At 40.4% G+C, this 20,365-nt stretch overlaps 1 long non-coding RNA gene across 3 annotated transcripts in view; it reads right to left on the bottom strand.

The window, feature by feature from the left end:
* Nucleotides 1-271: 271 nt before the first annotated feature.
* Nucleotides 272-20,365, bottom strand: part of LOC106027412 (uncharacterized) — a 35,201-nt gene continuing 15,107 nt past the window's right edge. For 2 of the 3 annotated variants that reach the window (XR_001201000.2, XR_001201001.2), the window contains exons 2-3: nucleotides 2,671-2,781; nucleotides 272-2,061 (exon numbers count right to left, since the gene is read on the bottom strand). This is a non-coding gene — a long non-coding RNA (uncharacterized LOC106027412). Of the gene's footprint in view, nucleotides 2,062-2,670; nucleotides 2,782-16,006; nucleotides 16,110-18,499; nucleotides 18,636-20,365 lie in introns of those variants that run through there. The other variant, XR_002790905.2, reaches the window with a different exon arrangement.

The raw sequence follows: 20,365 nt of genomic DNA, 5'->3' as shown, positions 1-20,365 counted from the left end.
AAGTGGGTGGGACTCCAGAAGAGATGTCTGCTGGCTCGAGAGTATTGTTCCCAAAATTGAGATTAATAAAATCTGAGGAAAGAGATAAATGGATGCTAAGTGTACATCAATGCTCTGCTTAGAAGTGTAGAGAAAAATTCTCAATTTATTCTATAAATATTGTGAATGCCTACTACATCTTAGCCTTCCTGATAAGTTGTGAGGAGATTCATACATGTACTTAAAACTCCTAAAGTCAATCTAATTCAAGAGATGAACATACAAGGAAATATACCATCCAAAATTTATTGAGGGAAGAAATGATTCCATAGAAGTATGAACAAAGAGAAAAGAAGCCCAGAGGAAGAAACCAAGGGAATCTGGATTCTTGTAGAGACTGGTGTCTGGCTGGTCACAAAAATGTGCAGAGTGTCTCTGTTCATGGGAAGGAAGGGGAAGGGTTTGCCCACGTAGGGATTTCATTATAATTATTAATGATCTCTGTTTTATATCATTGCACATGTTCTATATGCCCAACACTATTCCATATACATTATATATGTTGATTTTTGACTCTGCTAATAATATCAAGGGTTTTCTGTCCCTCACACACCAAAAAATAAAGCTGGTGAAGGCGAAGTAGCATGGCTGGGTTGGCTGAGCTGTCTCTGGCTGCTTCAGACCACTTGTCTGCCCACTCCCCGGTGTTCCCTCTACCTCGTATCCATGATGAGCTATGTGGATACAGGCACCAGCCTCCTACAAGAACCACATTCATCAACTTATTAATTTCTGTTCTTGATTTAAATGAGACTCTTCACAGTATGAAAAAAAGGCACAGAAACAGGAAATAGCTCAGCCCAAGTCAAGGCACAACAATAAAATAATAACAATTGGAGCTGGGGTTGTAGCTCAGTGGTAGAGTGCTTGCCTAGCACACATGAGGCCCTGAGTTCAACCCCCAGTACCACCTAAAATAAAATAACAACAATTGATCATTATTGGGTTTGTGATAGTTGTGGTGTCAATTTGAATAGGAAATACTAACAGAATGGCTTTTGGATGACTGACTTACTGGAGAGGGAAGACCCACCCTGGCCATGGATGATATCAACCAATAGGCTTGTAGTGTGGATGGACTGAAATTGGAAAAAAGAAGGAAGTCTGGCTTCTGCTTCTTCAGAGCTCCAGTTTTCACCATCACCTTTGGACATCCACCTCCAGGCTTCCAGTAGGGACTTTCCAGCCTTCCATGGTGGACCTTCAACTTCCCAGTGTGGACTCATACAGGACTCCAAAGCGAGTGCCCAGCTTTTGACTTTTGACTGAATCCTCTGACTCTTCAGCAGCAAATGGCCTTTCTAAACCCTTCAACCCTGACTCTCCAGGCAGCCAATATCATTATATATATGTTAGACTTTAATTCTGTTCCTCTAAGTGAATCCCAACTGATACAGTTTTCTAATACATACTAAGCTTTGCTCTCTGTCATATATTATTCCAAATGTGTTCCAGGTATTAAAGCAAAACCACTCCATAAACTAATTACTATGTTTAATGCTAGCTTACAGAGATGAGAATATCACTACATACAGAAGTTATACATTATACACTGATATCTTGCCTTATCTACTTTATAAATTTTTTTAGGAGTAAGAGAGGACATTTTGACTTGTTTTATTTGTTACATCAAAATGTTACTCTTTCCCCAGGTACTCCCTTTCCTAATATTACTCTTTCCTTTAATAGAGACTTCAAATGTACCTCCTTTTCCATCATGTGTATTTAAGTCCCTAGGCAGACGGTTGCTAATGCAGTTCAGACCAAGCTCTGCTGACTGAGGATTCTGAGGGTCTCCAAATCCATGTAAAGGGCAATGATGGTTGGCTTGCACAGAATGGTTGCCAGGTTAGCATAGGACACATGCTTAAAATACTACATCAGTCAAAGTCTAGCCTGCCAGATAAGGCTGAATGGTAGGGAATGCAGACATTCCACAGAAAGTACTGTCTGTCTGCAATCACCAGCTCTCATCCAGGACTGCTCTCAAAGCAAACAGCCAACATCTTCAGTCACTGTGTGCTATAAGAAACAAGAAAATGGAGAATATTGATAAAGCATCCTTTCCATTCTAGGCTTCCAGCTCTGCTAAGGAAAACACACAACCAGCCCAATAGGAGTCACTCTCAAAGCATACCCTCTAGCCTGCCTGAATCACTGCAATGCCCTCCTATCTACCAATCTACCCATGACTCTACTCAGGTGAGCTGCCTTCTCTCCTGCTGTGATGCATGGACTCCCTGTCCCCTTAGGTGAAGTCAACTTATATTTGTGTTCTAGGTTCCACTCCTTTATAATTCTCGAACATTTTGCTCCATCTGTTCTATCACCTCTTTCCCAAATAAGGAATTTCTCTATGAGCACACAAACACGCTGTGTAGTACATTTAAAAAGACCTCTCAATCTCACTAGTACCTCCAACTCTTCCCTTTTTTGTCTGCTCTCCTAATAGCAAAAACTATTAGGCGGTATCTGTTTTCAATGTGTAGCCTCCCATTCTTTCTATTCTTTCTTGAACTCATTCCATTTTAAAAATCTCTCTTGTCCATATCTTCAATGTCTTATCTCCCTTGATTCCTCCTCCCACACTCACAGCACAAATTAGGGATTAATTTTTATAGTGTATCTTACTTCATTAGGGTTTCATTCTGGAAGCATTTTTTCTGGATTATCATTCTTTCCTGGTTTTCCTCCTTCACTGGCTACTCCTTCCCCATCTTCTCTCTGGTTTCTTCTTAAAATCTAAAAGGACACAAGACCAGGATCAGTAAAATAAGCTTAGTGGGTTTTTGTTTTGGTTTTTGTTTTTGTCTTTGTCTTTGTCTTTGTCTTTGTTTTTGCTTCTCCTTCATAATGACTCAAGATGGAAACACAGTATTGACTGGTTTTCTCCCATCTGCTTCTATCAAATCTTGGAATCACCCTTGTCTCCTTTTCTTTCATGCTCAACCTCTATTCCACTTGCAAATCCTGCCCATTCTATTTTTAAAAGCCCCTGAAATCTCACCACTCCTCACCATGTGCATTGCTAACATTTCAGTACAAGTCATCACCATGCCTTGCAAATACTATTGAGAAGCATCCTCCTGGTCATCCTGACTGCCTACTTTCACCTTCCAAAAAAACTTTGGCAAATCATAATTCACATCACTCTGTTTATAACCCTACAGTGGCTTTCCATCACAGAGGAAAACCCAAGCTTTTCTGCTATAGTTTGTCACCTCTGGATTTGGTGAAAATAACCATATAAAAATATCTTCAGGGAAATATTGGGAACAGAAATCTTAAGGATTGAAAAATTAAATAGATGCAATAAAATGTTGACAGTGAGTACAGACTACTAGTTCAAGTAAAATGGCTCCAAATAGAAAAAAAAACAAGATTACACATGAAGGTGGTTTGGGTCTGACAGGGGAGTTTTGCATAGGTGGAACAGTTATTAAACTTAGTTACTAAAAAGGAAAAGGTTGGAGCCAAAGTAAAACAGATTATTGTATGTCTGAATTGAAACAGAATAGGATGAGAATTTGTAGATTCAGTTGAAAATGACAGCTTCAAACTGGAGGAAAAACATGTATTCTAATAAGGCAAAAGTGATAAAAAAAATTGGTGCAAATGATGATAAGCTTTAGATGAGAGATAGTAGAATAAAAACCCAATAGATCTCTACTAAATAGAGATCTAGATGATTTGCAAGTTTTACTAATATTGTTCACGTTCATTAAGTAAAGCAATACATTTTAAAGTCAGTATCAATTTTCAAACAAATACTGTTACATTAAAATAGACATTACATCAATTCTGGATGGATAGTGTCTTTTTAAAAAAATCTCTATTATGGCTGTGGTACACATATTCTAACTAGATACGGAGTTTCCATTAAAACGAGGAATGTCAGTGTTCACAAAATGACAATCTACAAAAGCCCAAGGGCTCAAAATTGAATTTTACTGGGTTCATTCTATTAGAAATAGTAGTGTCATCTGTTTGCATTGCTATTATGAAAAATTAATCAATAAAATAATAATTTTATATTGAGAAATAAGAGCTCACAAATACCCTAGCTGGTATGAAAAGAGACAATATAACAGTGCAATTCAGGTGAGCATCAGCTGAACACATCTGACTGCCATGGAGCTCTTTACAATTACATAGATTTATATTAATTGTTCTCAGTCTTATGTTGTTTGACTTATACCTGGGAGTAGTATATACCTATAACTAACCATCATGAGAGCAGGGAGCTGGAGCTATGTTATTACTGAAATATTACAAGTTAATAAGGAACTTAAGGAATTCTAAGCAGTTTGTAAGTTTACCTCAGCATGGTGATTACATCTGGTCAAAGTCTCTTACATTCCCTATCTTGGCAAATGGTACACTTTCTGTTCAGTCAGTGGGCCCTGAAACCTTTGAATCTTTTTATTCATTTTCATGTCTCAATCCTCATATCAGTCACTGAGATCCCAAAATTCTTCCTCCTTAAAATCTCTTCAACAGAATCCTAGGTCCTTCTGGCAACAGTGCAGAATCTCTGCAATCAGGGATCACTTCCTTTGCTCCCTGAATGCAGCTTCCTGTGTGAGCCTCTTCCCTTCCATACCCACAATGTTACTACTTCTATCATTCCAATCCTTTGCAAGGTCCTAGAGCTCTCCTGGTAAAAAGTTCAGGCTCCCAGGGAGACTCTGAATGATGTGACTACTGTCTGACTCTGATCTTATCCTGTCTTATTTTAAGCCAACTGGATCTTATTGAAATTTATTTGTACTACAATTAACACAACAGTGAGTGCTTCATCGTACAACAACATCACCAAATGTTGCCTCATTTACTGGAACTCTCTCTTACTCCCTTCTCTAACTCCTAATTATTCCTCAAAGCAGAATTCTGAATTTGCTGTATGCCTTTAGAAATTTTGTTTTTGTGTTAGTTGCAGAATAGTTTGTCTTGATATAATACTGTTATAATTATTCTTCATTCAACAATTCATATTGTTAAAATTGCTGTTTGGAAGACAGAATATGATCCAAAGACTTGTTCAGGGATAAAGAATGATAAGGCTAAAGGCTCAATTACACTGTGGACTTAAAAAGGAAAATGCATTGGTGGTATTAGATACCACAACCTGATACAACACAACCTAGAATATTCTCCATGCCTATGCTATGTTGTTTGCTATGTTTGAATAATGCAGTATATGAGCTTAGCAAAATTTTATCTTAAAAAGGAAAAATATAATTATACACACTTTACAAAGAATCATAATATGACACAATAAATAAAAATCAAACAACAAGAGGCAGAAAGTAATCTTGCTCTGACAATTGAGAAGGCACTAGAAATCTTATAATTAACCAGGTTATAGATGCTCAAAAGTTACGTGTTAGAATTCCATGGATGCTGCAATGGTATACAGGTAATGTATCTTTATGTTAAAATTTTTCTCAGACAATTCTTTTTTTCCATTTGGAAATAAAAATAAAAATTCTTACTCAGATCAAAATATCTCACTCACAGGAACTTTTCACTTACTTTTATTTAACACAGAGTGGTTAGTTTTAAGGTTCAAGAACTAAAAAATTTAACCTTCTATTTTCTATTGACCTCTGGTTCAGAAATGCAAGATGTTTCTTTTCCCAATTTTCAAGGTCCATTTCAAATTCTCCCTACTCCTCAGGGCTTTCTGGGCACCAGTATGCTAAAAAGTATATATTACAACCAGTTATCTGGGTATGTGGATAGGGGAGAAACCCTACTTTATCACGTTTACCAATTTTCACAGTCATCATCCTATTTCAAACCACCAAGTGTTTAGCAAGCAGCCCACAATCATTAAAGAAAATAGTGATACTTTCTAAAGAATAGCAAAGCAACTTTATGTAAGACCATCATAGTACAGGAGCTACTGCAGTGATGTCCTGCAGTGGAAGAGGATGGAGCTCAATCAGAATAGTGCAGGGACAAGTGGGTACTTTAGCCTTGAATCAGGCTGAGGTCAGCAGTGGAAAATTACTAAGTAAAGAGATCGGGGAGTGGGACAGACTGACTTAGCAAGATTGTAGCAAAAGACTGGCCAGGTGATCAGACATGACCCAAAGGGTACAGGATGAGGAACCTGACTGGATACTGGGGGAAACTGATATTGAACTAAACTGATTTAGTAGGACTTTTTTTAAAAACTCAATTTTTACAAAATTTATGTAGGCAGAAAGGTAGGTTCAGAAACCTGACTAAACAAATGAAATCTGACTAGGCCTGTAATCTCAGCACTCTGGGAGGCTGAAGCAGGTGGACAAAAAATTTAAGCCCAGCCTGGCCAAGTTTGTAACTTAGGTAGATCCTGTTTCAAAATGTAAAGAAAACTAAGTTTGGGGACATAGCTTAGTGCAGAAGTTTTGTATTCAGTCCCTAATAATGCCCCTCAAAATCCCTGAAAACAGGAACAAAATGTCTGACTATGCAAAGAATCTTTGTCACATATATTTAACAATTAGCTCTTTTTTTTATTTAAAAGGAAAAAGAAAAATACAAAACAAAACAAAGCGGTGTAAGGATACACGTAATACAGAACTACAAAAAAAAAAAAACCCCAGTAAGAAATCACCTGTTAATAGATTACATATTATCATCTTAGAAATAGTTGCTCAAATCACAGTATCAAAGATTACAAAGTGGACATTCAAACAGAGAGACTGCAAAGAGCTGTGTTCAATGATCCAAAGACATTAATATAGTCAGCTATTTAACACCCCTAAACACACTTGCTGTTATATCCATTAGAGCTCTTTTTTTTCCCCTCTCTTTTTTACAACAAAATTTACACATTTTGGATTTTATTACTCCTTAGTTCTTATTACTTTTTGGGGGGGAGAGAATAAAGTCAAATATGGCAAAACAAAGCTGTCAGTCAAAACCAAGGATAGACATAGCTCATGATGTAAAACAGAGTACAAGGTTATCAACAATGGTTATCAACGATGTCTCTTGTTTCCTTAAAAAGAATTGTCTATCTCATTAGATATTATAAAGTTGGACAAAACAGTAGAGAACAAGACCAATAAAACCTAGGCATTGTAAACATTACAGGACTTCCAAAGGAGACAATAGTCAAACCAGAATGGGCATCTTAGTGAATCTTATTGCCTTCAAAGTAGTTGCCTATACCCTCAAACTTGATACTATCATACAGAATGGAACAGAGTCTAATCAGTCAAAACAAGATCGTGGGAGTATTACAGGACTTCAAAACAAGTTAATAGGAAATCAAAAAGAGTTACTATTATATATCCTGCTAATTTTTTTAAATTTTCCCCTTAATTAAAACAAACATAAAAGATAACTAAATAATTTTTTTAAAGAATAAAGGAGAGATTGAGATAAAACAGGACATAACAATATAACAATACAGGTCAAAAGCATGACTGTTTCAGCAATCTAGCGCTTCACCACCAAATAACCCAACTTAATAGTAGTTACCATAGTGTCTATCTTTTTCCTTGAAATATTTGGATAAAACTTCATATACTATAGCTTCAAATATTTCCATATCAAGAAGCCCAGAATAAAGCCTTTCCAATTAATAAGTGAAAACTTTATAAGGCTTCAAGGCCACATAATGGGGAATCATGATTACCACATATTTTTATATATTTGAGTCATTACTTACATTAGGGAAACTATTTGGTATTCACACATGCGAGATTGATTTATTTCACTTATGAGTGTGGTCTCAAGCTGCGCCCATATATTGATAAATATCTCAATGTGACCCTTCTTTATACCTGAATAATACTCCATTGTATAGAAATACCACAACTTTTTTATCCATTCCTCAGTTGATGGACACTTGGGTTGTTCCAAGATCTGGCGATTACAAATTGTGCTGCTATAAACATAGGTGCACATATATCACTGTGGTATGACGCTTTCAGTTCTTCTGGGAATATGCCTAGAAGTGGAATAGCTGGAATAAATGGGATTTCCAATCCCAACTTTTTGAGAAATCTCCAGACTGACCTCCACAAAGGTTGTACCAGTCTACAATCCCACCAACAGTGCAGGAGAGTTCCTTTTTCCCCACAGTCTCTCCAGCATTTGTTGTTGTTGGTTTTCTTGACCCTGGCCATTCTTTCAGGAGTGAGATGGTATCTCAGTGTGGTTTTAATTTGCATTTCTCTAATGACCAATGATGATGAACATTTTTTCATGTATCTATTTGCCATTTGCATTTCTTCATCTGAGAATTGCGTATTCATCTCAGATGCCCATTTTTGGATTGGATCTTTGAATTTTGGAGGTCTGAGTTTTTTTAATTCTTTACATGTTTTAGACAAGAGTCCCTTGTCTGAGAGAGAGTTCACTAAAATATTTTCCCAGTTTGTGGGTTTTCTTTTCACTATGCTGGAGATTTCTTTTGACATGCAGAAACTCTTTAAAAAGAAGTGGTCCCAGTTATTGATTCTGGGAAGTATTTCCTGTGCGGTTTGAGTCCTGTTCATGAATTCTCTACCTACTCCTATGTCTCCAAGGTTTCTACCCAATTTGTCTTCCAATAGATTTAGTGTTTCTGTTTTAATATTTAGATCTTTGACCCATTTAGATTTTAATTTAGTACATGGTGATAGACATGGGTCTAGCTTTAGTTTTCCGCAAATGGAGAACCAGTTTTTCCAGCACCATTTATTAAAGAGACTCTCATTCTTCCAATGAACCTGCTTGGCTCTTTATCAAAGATAAGGTGGTTGAGTGTGTTTGTAGTTGTGGTTGTATCTTCTAATCTATTCCATTCATCTTCGGCTCTGTTTTGATTCCAATACCATGTTGATTTTACTACTGTTGCTTTGTAGTATAACTTCAAGTCAGGGATTGTGATGCCTCCTGCTTTGGCTTTGCTGCTTAGAATTGCCTTTGCGATTCTAGGTCTCTTCTGGTTCCAGATGAAATTTAGGAGTGATTTCTCTAGATCTATAAGGTATGTTGATGGTATTTCTATTGGGATTGTATTGAATCTGTATAACAGTTTTGGGAGAATGGCCATCTTCACAATGTTTGTTCTTCCTATCCATGAGCAAGGGATGTCTTTCCATTTTCTGAGATCATCCTCAATTTCCTTTTTCAGTGTATTATAATTTTCACTGTATAAGTCTTTCACTTCTTTCGTAAGAGTAATTCCTAAATATTTCATTTTTTTGCTTGCTAATGTGAATAGTCCAGTTTCTCTTATTTCCCTCTCTGTGATTTTGTTGTTCGTGTATAGGAATGCTATTGATTTCTGAGTATTGATTTTGTATCCAGCCACATTACTGAATTTATTTATTGTATCTAAGAGTCTTTCAATGGAGTTTAGGGGGTCTTCTATGTAGAGTATCATGTCATCTGCAAACAATGATAATTTAACTTCTTCTTTTCCTATCTTTACCCCTTTTATTTCTCTTTTTTGCCTAATTGCTCTGGCTAGTACTTCCAGTACTATATTAAATAGGAGTGGTGATAAAGGACATCCTTGTCTTGTGCCCGATTTTAAAGTAAAGGCTTTCAATTTTTGGCCATTTAGTATGATGCTGGCTGTTGGTTTGTCATAAATGGCCTTTATTATATTGAGGTAAAAACCATCTATTCCAATTTTCCGTAAAGTTCTTATCATGAATAAATGTTGGACCTTATCGAAGGCTTTTTCTGCATCTATAGAAATGATCATGTGATTCTTATTTTTGGCTTTATTGATATGGTGGATTACATTTATTGATTTGCGTATATTGAACCATCCTTGCATTCCTGGGATGAATCCCACTTGGTCATGGTGTATAATCTTCTTGATGATTTTCTGGATCCTATTTGCCAATATTTTATTGAGGATTTTTGCATCTGTGTTCATTAGGGAGATCGGTCTATAGTTCTCTTTTATAGTTGGGTCTTTCTCAGGTTTTGGTACTAGAGTAATATTTGCTTCCAGGAATGACTTAGGGAGGATTGCTTCCCTTTCAATTTCATTGAATAGTTTGAGGAGTGTCGGCATTAGGTCTTCTTTGTATTTCTTGTAGAATTCTGCAGTGAATCCATCTGGGCCTGGGCTCTTCTTGGTGGGTAAGGACTTAATTACATTTTCAATTTCATTAACAGAGATTGGGTTATTCAACAGTTTTACATCCTCTTGATCTAGCTTTGGTACTTCATATGCTTCTAAGAATCTGTCTATTTCTTCTGTGTTATCAAACTTTTGAGAGTAGAGGTTTTCAAAATAGGTGTTGATGATCTTCTGTATTTCTATTGGGTCTGTAGTGATTTCACCTTTTTCATTTCTTATTGCATGAATTTGAGCTTTTTCTTCCCTTTTTTAAATAAGGTTGGCTAGGGGCTTATAGATTTTATTTATTCTTTCAAAGAACCAACTCTTTGATTCGTTGGTTCTTTGGATTGTTTTCTTAGTCTCTATTGCATTGATTTCTGCTCTGATTTTTATAATTCCCTCTCTTCCTTTGGCTTTGGGCTTGACTTGCTCTTCATTTTCTAGATGTTTGAGGTGTAGCATCAAGTTATTTGTATTCGTTATGTTTTCCTGATGTGGGAACTCAGTGCAATAAATTTTCCTCTCAGGACGGCTTTCATTGCATCCCACAGATTCCGGTAAGTTGTATCTGCATTTTCATTTTCTTTTAGGTATTGTTTAATTTCTTCTTTGATTTCTTCTGTGACCCACTGATTACTCAAGAGTGTGTTATTCAGTTTCCATGTGTTTGTGGGATTTTTGCAGTATCTTTTATCATTAATTTCTAATTTCAGAGCGCTATGATCCAATAACATGCAAGGGATGATTTCAACTCTTTTGCATTTGTTTAAATATGTTCTGTGAGCTAATATATGGTCTATTTTAGAAAATGATCCATGTACTGCTGAGAAGAATGTGTATTCTGATGTTGTTGGGTGGAACATTCTATATATGTCTATCAAACCCATGTGTTCACAGGTGTGATTCAGTTCTGTTATTTCTTTGCTCATTTTCTGTCTGGTTGATCTGTCCCTTGGTGTCAGTGGCGTATTAAGGTCTCCTGTTACAATTGTGTTACTGATAATTTGAGTTTTCATTTCTGTTAATAATTGTTTTATATAACTGGGTGCTCTGGAGTTTGGGGCATATATATTTAAGATAGTTATCTCTTCCTCTTGGAGTTTTCCCCTTACGAGTATGTAGTGACCTTCTTTGTCCTTTATGGTCATTGTTGGTTTAAAGTTCACATTGTCTGCAAACAGAATGGCTACTCCTCCCTTTTTTTGGATTCCTGCTGCATGAAGAATTGTTTTCCATCCTTTGATTTTCAGTCTGTGAGTATCCTTCTGGGTTAGATGGGTTTCCTGTAAACAGCATTTGGTTGGATTTTGTTTCTTGATCCATTCTGCTAGTCTGTTTCTTTTGATTGGTGCATTGAGACCATTTACATTAATGGTTATTACTGTTAAATGCTGGTTTATTGTAGGAATGTTATCTCTCTGCTGTTGCATCTTTATCTTTCTGTTCTGTTTAATTGTTTGCTTTGCTTCGTGGTTTTTTCCTTTGTGTATCTAAATTGTCTTTCAATATTTTTTTGCAGGGTTGGTTTGGTGTTCATGAAGTTCTTCAGCTGTTCTTTGTCATGGAAGTATCGTATTTCACCATCAATTTTGAATGATAGTTTTGTAGGATATATCAGTCTAGGTTGGAAATCATTTTGCTTTAGGATCTGGAATACCTCACTCCATGCTCTTCTTGACTTTATTATTTGTGCTGAGAAGTCTGCTGTGATTCTGATAGGTTTTCCTTTATAAGTGATCTGTCTTTTCTCTCTGACAGCTTTTAATAATCTATTCTTGTGTTGGATTTCTGGGATGGTGATTATTATATGTCTGGGTGTAGTTTTATTTTGGTTATGACTATTTGGAGTTCTATATGCTTCACTGATCCTGATGTCAGTTTCTGATCTCATGCTTGGGAAATTTTCAGCTATTACTTCTCTAAATATCCTCTTGACATCCTTTATGTTGTCTCCTTCTTTTTCATTAATCCCTATCATTCTTATGTTATTCTTCTTTGCATCGTCTTGCAGTTGTTGAATTGTTGTTTCCTGATTCCTTGTTATTTTTAAAAGATCTTTCCTTTCCTGTTCACTAGCTGCAATCCTGTCTTCAAGGTCTGAAATTCTATCTTCATTTTCATTAAGGCGGTTTTTACAACTTTCAGTGGAGTTTTTTATTTCCTGTATATCTCTGTGCATCTGCATTATGTATTCTGTTTGTTTCTTATATTGCTCGTCTAGGGACTCTATCTTTTTGTTTAGTTCCTCCAATTTTTTATCTGTGTTTTCTTTAGATATATTTAGAATCTCTTTCATTTCTTTTATCATTTCTTCTTTTATCTGGGAGATTATTTCGAGTTTGAATTTCTTTAAAGCTTCCTGTATTGCTTGTCAATTTCAGTAGCTATTGTGTCCGATATTTGAGGCGGATGGCATATATTTTCTTCTATATACATTGCTCCTAGGGTTTCTTGAGATGGGCTGGAGGTTTGAGGTTGTAATTTGGTCTTTTGTTTTGTCATTTTCCTATATTTCTGTGTTTCAAGTGTTATTTGAAAGCTTCCTCAGGATCTGTTGAAAATCCCCTTCTATGTTTGCAGCTACTGAGACTCTGGCACCACGCTACCCCAAGCCACTGGGCCTGCAGAACCAATGGCCCTCCTCTGCCTGCTCAGAACTCCACAGTTCCAGACAAACTGGGCCTCGGGGACACTGTGTGCCCACCTGCCCCTTGGAAGCTCCACAGCTCTACAATTGCACCCTGGTTAGGGTACTCACCACAGGCCACGGTGCCTCAGGAACCTGCAATCCCTCCCTGCTTGCAGAGATATCCACAGTCCTCCAGACACACGGAGAGGCCAATGCAGGCACCCCAGATCCACCCAGCCCCTCCTCTGCACACCGATCTCTAGGCGAGGCAGTGAAACAGGCTGGGCTCCGGGGATAGTGAGGCCCGCCCACCCGTCAGAAGCTCGGCAGTTCTCCAAGTACAGCCGAGATGGGGAGGCGGATGTAGAGGTCTCAAACCCACCACTCCACTTCACTGCACCCGGAAGCCTGGAGGGTCCGGAACAGTCTGAGATTTGGGCAGAGTGTGCTGAGCACTCACCACAGGCCGTGGTGCCTCAGGAACTTGCGGTCCCTCCCTGCTTGCAGAGACATCCACAGTCCTCCAAACACACGGAGAGGCCGATGCAGGCACCCCAGATCCGCCCAGCTCCTCCTCTGCACACCAATGTCTAGGCGCGGCCAACAATTAGCTCTTAAGAACAGGTTCAAGCCAGCACCACTGGTCGCCTGATGCCAGGTGACACTGAGGTTCCTGCATTTTCTGAGGCTCTGACACACATCTGGCCTGCACCTGTGCCACAGCTGCCTCCAATGCACATTTAACTGTCACCACTGTGTGGTCTGACAGTGATGAAACTTACTTCAGTCCTGTGCTCCAGGAAAACATCAAGGGTAAGAAATTTCACCATCTCTGTTATTCTCAGAAATCCCCTACCCCCATAGCTCTCCAACATTCTCAGTATTCTAAAATAAGACCTCTTGTGACTGTTATTTATCTGCCTTCATAACACTGCAAGTTTCTTTTCTTTGTGCCATTACTCATTAATGAGCCTTCTGCCCACCACAATAGCCATCTCCTTAATTCCATAGTGCATTTGTCCTTCCCCATTCTTGGTTGTCATTGGACCAGTATCCTAAACAAGGGTCACTGAGCTTTGAATAGTGTCCTGAATAACTCATTTAACTGTTTCCCTCTTGGGAGAAGGAAGCTCAGGTGCCCCTCCCTGATGGGGTAGCACTGTTTATTGCAGTGAAAGGGGGTGTTGCAGTGAGAGACGGTAACAGCTCAGGACCCAAACTGAAACCCATGAATACAAGCCTTCCTAGCCCTGTGCTCATCATAGTATAGCATCCTTGACCTGCCATTGTGACAGCAGTAGTGGAGTGGATTGTAGGAGACTGGCCATTTCTTCCTTCCCAATACCCATGCATCAGCACCTTCACTCATGAACTTACATGCCCATCCCCAAAGACACCACCTGACATTACTACCAACTGGGTATCTGGGTATCCTGGTACAAGCTCTCCCTCCCCCTTTTCTCTCTCTCTCTCTCTCTCTCTCTCTCTCTCTCTCTCTCTCTCTCTCTAAGCAACCTTCTTGCTGCCTTATCCTACCCCAGCCTTGATCTCCTTGAGGTCAACAAGGATCAGTGCCCCCATGGACACTGCTACAGACCTGGGCTCTTTTCAGCCTCTGTTGAGGCCCCCAAGAGGATGCCGGTAGCTGCATTCTCCAGCTATGCCCTGGGAAGAGTCACATCCTTCCACCCCTAGCCAAGGGCATTCCCATTGTCAGACTTCTTTCTGGGCTTGTGAGTCAGAAGACCTAACTTTGAGTTTTGACTTTCTGGAAAAGTGAATGATTTTAAGTAAATAGTGTAAGTCCTTCCAGGATCTTCTTTTCCTATTAAAACTATTTCAAAATAATAACAATCATAATAAATACTTCAAAAGGTGGTTATCAAGATTGAATAATTTTCCAATGCTTTATGAATGATGTGCTATACATTTTAATTCTTGCTATTGATATGAACAAAAATAGAAGAGTCTAGAAGCCCTTCCTAGGGATCATATCCCTTTATTCATGTATTAAATTTATTTTTTGAGTGCTGTGTGTTGATTGGCACATGAGACCAATGCATTTGGCATCTTTGCAGGCTACGACAGAAGACAGCTCATCACCACATAGTCACTGCTACACAATCACAAACTTCTGCCTGCATCAAGAAAGCTCCTGGGAGCATGTTAGAAATGCAAGACTGAGGCCCACCCCAGAAATACCAAGTGAGAACCTCTATTTTAACACAGCCCAGGTCATCTGTCTGCACATTAAGGTTTCATGGGGAACCCGCTGCAGAATAGCGGAAGAAATATTGGTGCCTTGGAGTGGCTCCTGATTCATTCAAGGGGGCTTAAGGCAGTCTCTCATCCGAAAGCAACACTTAAGGGGTGCCACATTCAGTTGCCTGTGATGTCTATTGGGACTGCCTGAGTGTCACAGGGCCTGCTGTCCACTCCCTGAGTCCTTCTGCCTCCCTCTTGTCTCCCTGTGCCCTCTGGAGCCATGCCACACTTGGCTTCTGGCTCGGGGCCTGGTGCTCTCAGGCCTTTCTAGCACATCCAGGGGAGGGGAACACCCCTCTGGCCCGGGGAATTCCTTTCTCTGACCACGGCTTCCTTCCCTGGTGGAGAGCCACCCAGCGAATCTCATAGAAGGATTTTTCTATATGCGTCACCCTGATGCAGTGATGACTGATGGCTTGGTGAAATGTATGCTGAACTCTGACTTTTAGGCTCTAAATATAGGCTATGCACATGCTAGGGGAGCTAAATTTAGCAACCCTGGCATGGAGAGGAGGAGGGGCTATGGGCTCTCTGGGGACAACTGAAAACAGCCTGAGACACACTCAGGCAGCTGCTGCAGCCCAGGGTTCATTGATTATTCCTGTCAGGGAAGGAGTGGGCAATTTCATCCAAGGTTGATTTATTTGTTCCACGGATGTGTTAGCAGTCATTCTTCTGCTTATGTTAAAAAAAAAAAAAAAAAGAATCCATGGAGCCTGAGGAGGCATCTGTCTGCCTGAGTCAGATCAGCGTTCTCCACTGGGATGACATCCAGCCCTGCCCTCCACAGCTAGGTTCCTATCTACTGGTGGGCTGTTGCTAATTCTGTCCCATGCTGCCCCAGATCTTTGCTCAGCTTGATGACAAGGCTCCAGTTATTGAGACTGAAGGTCAGAATGAGCGTGTGTCTCTTATGCTGCCAAACTATGATGCCCTGCAGTTCCTTTCTGGTTTCAAACCCCCATGGACTGGTGTACTTGGGGGAAAATCACTTAGTTACTCACCCTGATTCAGGATCTGGTAAAGGCATGAAGAGAACAGACTCCTGAGCCCCCTGCTTCCCTCCAGTGACCAGAGAGGTAGCGTTAGAGCAGCATTTATCCTTTCCTGGCAGAAGGCAGATAGTCAATACAAGAAGAAAAGGTGGGTCAGCCAGCCAGCCAGCCTCGTCCATACCATCACCCCAGACAGCCACTACAGGCCTGGGCTGCAGCAGCTGCCTGAGTGGATCTCAGGCTGTTTGTAGTTGTCCCCAGAAAGCTCACAGCCTCTGCTCCCCTCCACACCAGTGGTGCTAAGTTTAGCTGTTCCTCTCCACCAACCCAGAAGCCACAATAAGCATCCACTTGCTATTTTCCCCTTTGTTTGCAAGAAGCCCATTCCTCTCCATGGTTGAGACTGAGATATCTCATCTGCATTTTGATGGCTGTCTTTGGATAATAACAACTGAAAATGGGCTCTGATCTCCCTCTCCAATTGCTTTCCATTAATTATATCTAATTACACAAACCAGGCAAGGAAGGGAGATCGCCTTGCCTGTCCCAGAATAAATCAGGTTTGATTTATTCCATTATGTTTTCCCTCACTTCTCCAGGATTCCCCCAAACTCAGGGGAGTTAGAGGAATATGATGATCCCTTCATTCTTTCACCTGGCCCTCCTTCACCTCCCTTTCTCCTTGGGGTGACTTTGAGACACTGGCTGGTCTCATCTCCAAAAGAGGGACAAAAGGAAGAGTTTTGGCTTTCTGGCTGTCATCACACCCATACTAGGATGACACCCAAAGTATTTGTGATTTCAGGGCACCTAGGCATGATTAGAGAGTTAAAATCCTGGATAAAACTTTCCAGAGTCCTAATCATGCTCATTTTCAGCATCTCTATTGGCTGTGATTATTTGCAAATCAGTATACAGTCACATCATTGTCTGTTCCCTCGTGATGGAGACTGAATGTGTTAATATACATGTGACTTGGGGCTCCTGATGGGCTACCCTGGGGAAGATAGAAAAAAGTCAGAGAAAGCCATCGTGTTTTGTAGCTGTGACATGGCTTAACACTGGCCAACCTCTCTGGATCTGAAGCCCTTTTTCCCCTAAGGTTTCCTACCTCAGCTCTGGAGGCCAAAGGCTTGGTTTCTCTTTCCAGGCCACAGAGGTACCAGCTGTCACTTCAATGTCCTCTACCAATACCTCCTATCATAATCTCAATACTAAAAATGTAAGGTGTTTGATAAGGAGACATTACACATGCAGATCTGCCTCAATATTTATAATCTCTTACTTTTGAAAGCTATTGTCTCCAACTCCATAGGTATCTGGTCTTCTGATTTATTTTTAATTACTGGGGAATTTCTCAGGCCCCTTTCCCATGATGGAGTAGACGTGGACTTGTACACATTCTGATATTATCTGATTTCATAGGCTACAGACCTTAGACTGTGACCAAATAATCATCAATTCATTTTACAACTCTGGAGGAATAGAAATTTCAGAAAATGAATAGTAAAGCAAATAATTCTTTTCTATCAAAAGGAAAATTAATTACTGTGTGGTGGAGAGTTGATTAACTTCCATGCTAGTTAAAAAAAATTGATTATAAACATTATGCTCATTTATGCTATAGAGCGTGTATGTGTTCCTGTGTGTGTATGTGTTATTCTTCAAAACTCTCATTTGAAGTTATTTTAGCATCTTACTCATTCTCTAGTTAATTAATGGGTTAGTAATTTTTTTGACATTTATTCATGTTACATTTGCATGTGCGTCATGATTTTACGTTGTTGAAAAATTGTACGTTAGCATAAATTTTTGACTTAATATTGACACCTAGTATGTCATATTAATAATCATTCATTATATCAATTTTAGTTTCTATTTTCTTAAAAATAGCAAAAGGGGAAAAACGTATTTCACAGATTAAAAAAAAACAGAAGGTAAATGAAGGCTTTTTGCCCAATATCATAAGGCACAGAAGTGGCAGAGACAATATCTCTCACCACATTTGTCTGCTTTGAAAGGTGTTTAAACTCTTCCCCAGATCAGAACAAGGATGGACCATATTGATGTAGGCTAAACGCTGGGAACTATAGCCTTTGCCTTATTGAAAACTCCATTGAATTTGCAGAGATCAGATAAAATAACCTACTTCTTGTTCCTTCAAAGCAGACAATCAGCTATTGAGAAAGAGGTCTTAGGTACTGTACTTAAACTTGTACAAAACAATGTCTCTCTCTCTGAATGCTTTATTTCTCTGGGCCTGGTCCTCTTTCTGGCCATTATGGTGAAAGCCCCAGAGAACAGAAATATGCCCCAGAGGAGCTAGCCCAGTTCTGCAACCAGACAAGGTTCAAAGGGAGATTTCAACTGCCTGCTTCGCTTTGGTGGACAGACCGGTGCAGCCCAGAGGTGCCCACCCCTGCTGAGATCCTGGGATCCCCAAACACCGGGGCTCCAACAGAGCATCCCCACCCAACCACCCACCGCAGAGCTACTATTTACCAGGTGCTGGAGGAGGCAGCAGTGACTGGCTTGGGAGTAGAGGCGGGCTGAGATATTGGAGGATAGGAAGGAGGGGATTGAGCAAAGGGGAAAGAAACTATGAAGAGAAGGAATCAGTTGCTGGGGCCGCTGCTTTAATCTTTCCCCCTCCAGGACCTCTCTCAGTTCCTCTCTCCTTGTCTGGCCAGCAACCCCACCCCACCCACTGTCATACGCCCCATAAGGCAGCTTCCCCGGCTACTCCGTCCCCGCCCTGAACGTGGCCCCAGGGCCCTGGGTCCCAGCTTTGCAGCTGACAGCACTGCGGCTCCCCGAGGAACTGCGCACTGCAGCGGCCACCGCGGCTGCTTTTGTCGCTTATGTAAATCCGGAGCAGGCACTCGCACAGCGTTCACCTTCTGCATCCTGAAACTCGCTGCCAGAGAGCGAAGGCTGAACTGCTGCCAGGTGGCCCTCCCTCCTGAGCGACAGATAGTCACGCCCTGGAACAGCAAAGCGGACACCCGAAATCCCCTGTGACATGACCAAAAGGCACCTAACCATGGACAGCTCATCTTCTGCCTAAGGGAACACGGCGGCTCTTTTTGCTGGCCAGGCGCCTCCCTGCCCCGCTGAGGTGGACAGGGTCACCGCCCGCCAAAGTCATCAAACCCACTGTGCCAACGGAGTGAAGGACAAACTGGTTCGTGCTGAATCTTCTCAATTACCTTGCTTCACAGACGGACTGACCTTGTGTGTAATTGCTCCCTTCTGGCTTTACTAGAATGTTCTACTCTGCAAACATTAAGAATTTTCCCTGGAGCTAGTCCCAATTGCCCTCCTGGCCAGAATGAGAGGCACCAAAATCTCCTCTCACCCCTGACCACCCGACCAGCCCACTCTTTCACCCCTAGGAAGCCCCACCCTGCCCCTCAAACCTGCCCTCCACTTTTATGAGGATTCTGTCTGTCCTGTGGAGCAAATGCTGTCCATCTACCAGCTTTTGTCAGATGTACTGTAAACTTCATAATATCTTTGTGAGATCTGATTCTTAGCCCTCAGGCAGAAAAACAAATCTTTCCCGTGGACACAATCCTGACCAAGCTGAGAGAGCCCCCAAAACCTCAGCTCCCTTGGCCTAGGTCTATTTGCTATTATCAAGGCTCCCACTCAATTCGAGCAAATTTGCAAATCTACATATAGAGATGGAAGAATTATGAATTCAGAGAGGAAAACTGAAGAAAGAGATTAGGGTTACAGTAAAACAGCAAACACCCAGTTTGCCCGGGGTTAAAGGGAGGACATGGGGTTTTCCAACTGGAATGTTCTGGGCACAGTGGGACTAGTTGGTCATCCAAGGCAGGAGTTGGGATGGCAAAGCTATATTTTCTCAATGACTTGAACTCTAGATTGAAAATTGGTTTTCTTCCCAAAATACACCAGTATTTCCTCCCAAAGGTGTGGTCAGAAAAAAAGGCAACTTTCCATGAATGTTTTAGAAACTTGATTAAGAGAACTTGATGGGGAAATGTAAACAGGACAGAATTCTGGCAGTAGGTGGCAAGAAACATAATGGGCTAATCATGTTCAGAACATTTAATCTTCAGCTATGTCTTATTTATGCCAGTTTGAGTGGCATAAGCTATGAAAGGGCGCTTCTTATCCAGGTGGCATTCCCTCACTGCCCCTGACTGCCCCAGCCCCCATCTGGAACTTAGAATAGTAACAGCCATCATTTGTGTGGCATTTAGAGGACAGTGGACACTCTCTCTTGGATGCAGTCAGCTACAGCATAATGGAAACCGTGCTGACTTAAAGGACTGACACCTAGTCCTTTGATTCCCTTGATTCGACTTGATTCCCTCTGACTGTGTGATTGCAGTGTAG

Source organism: Cavia porcellus, unplaced genomic scaffold (genome assembly GCF_034190915.1).
Source record: "Cavia porcellus strain 051 isolate PalLab524CR breed Dunkin Hartley unplaced genomic scaffold, mCavPor4.1 scaffold_7, whole genome shotgun sequence".
In the NCBI taxonomy this organism is placed as follows: domain Eukaryota; kingdom Metazoa; phylum Chordata; class Mammalia; order Rodentia; family Caviidae; genus Cavia; species Cavia porcellus.
This window is presented reverse-complemented; position numbering and strand designations above follow the sequence as displayed.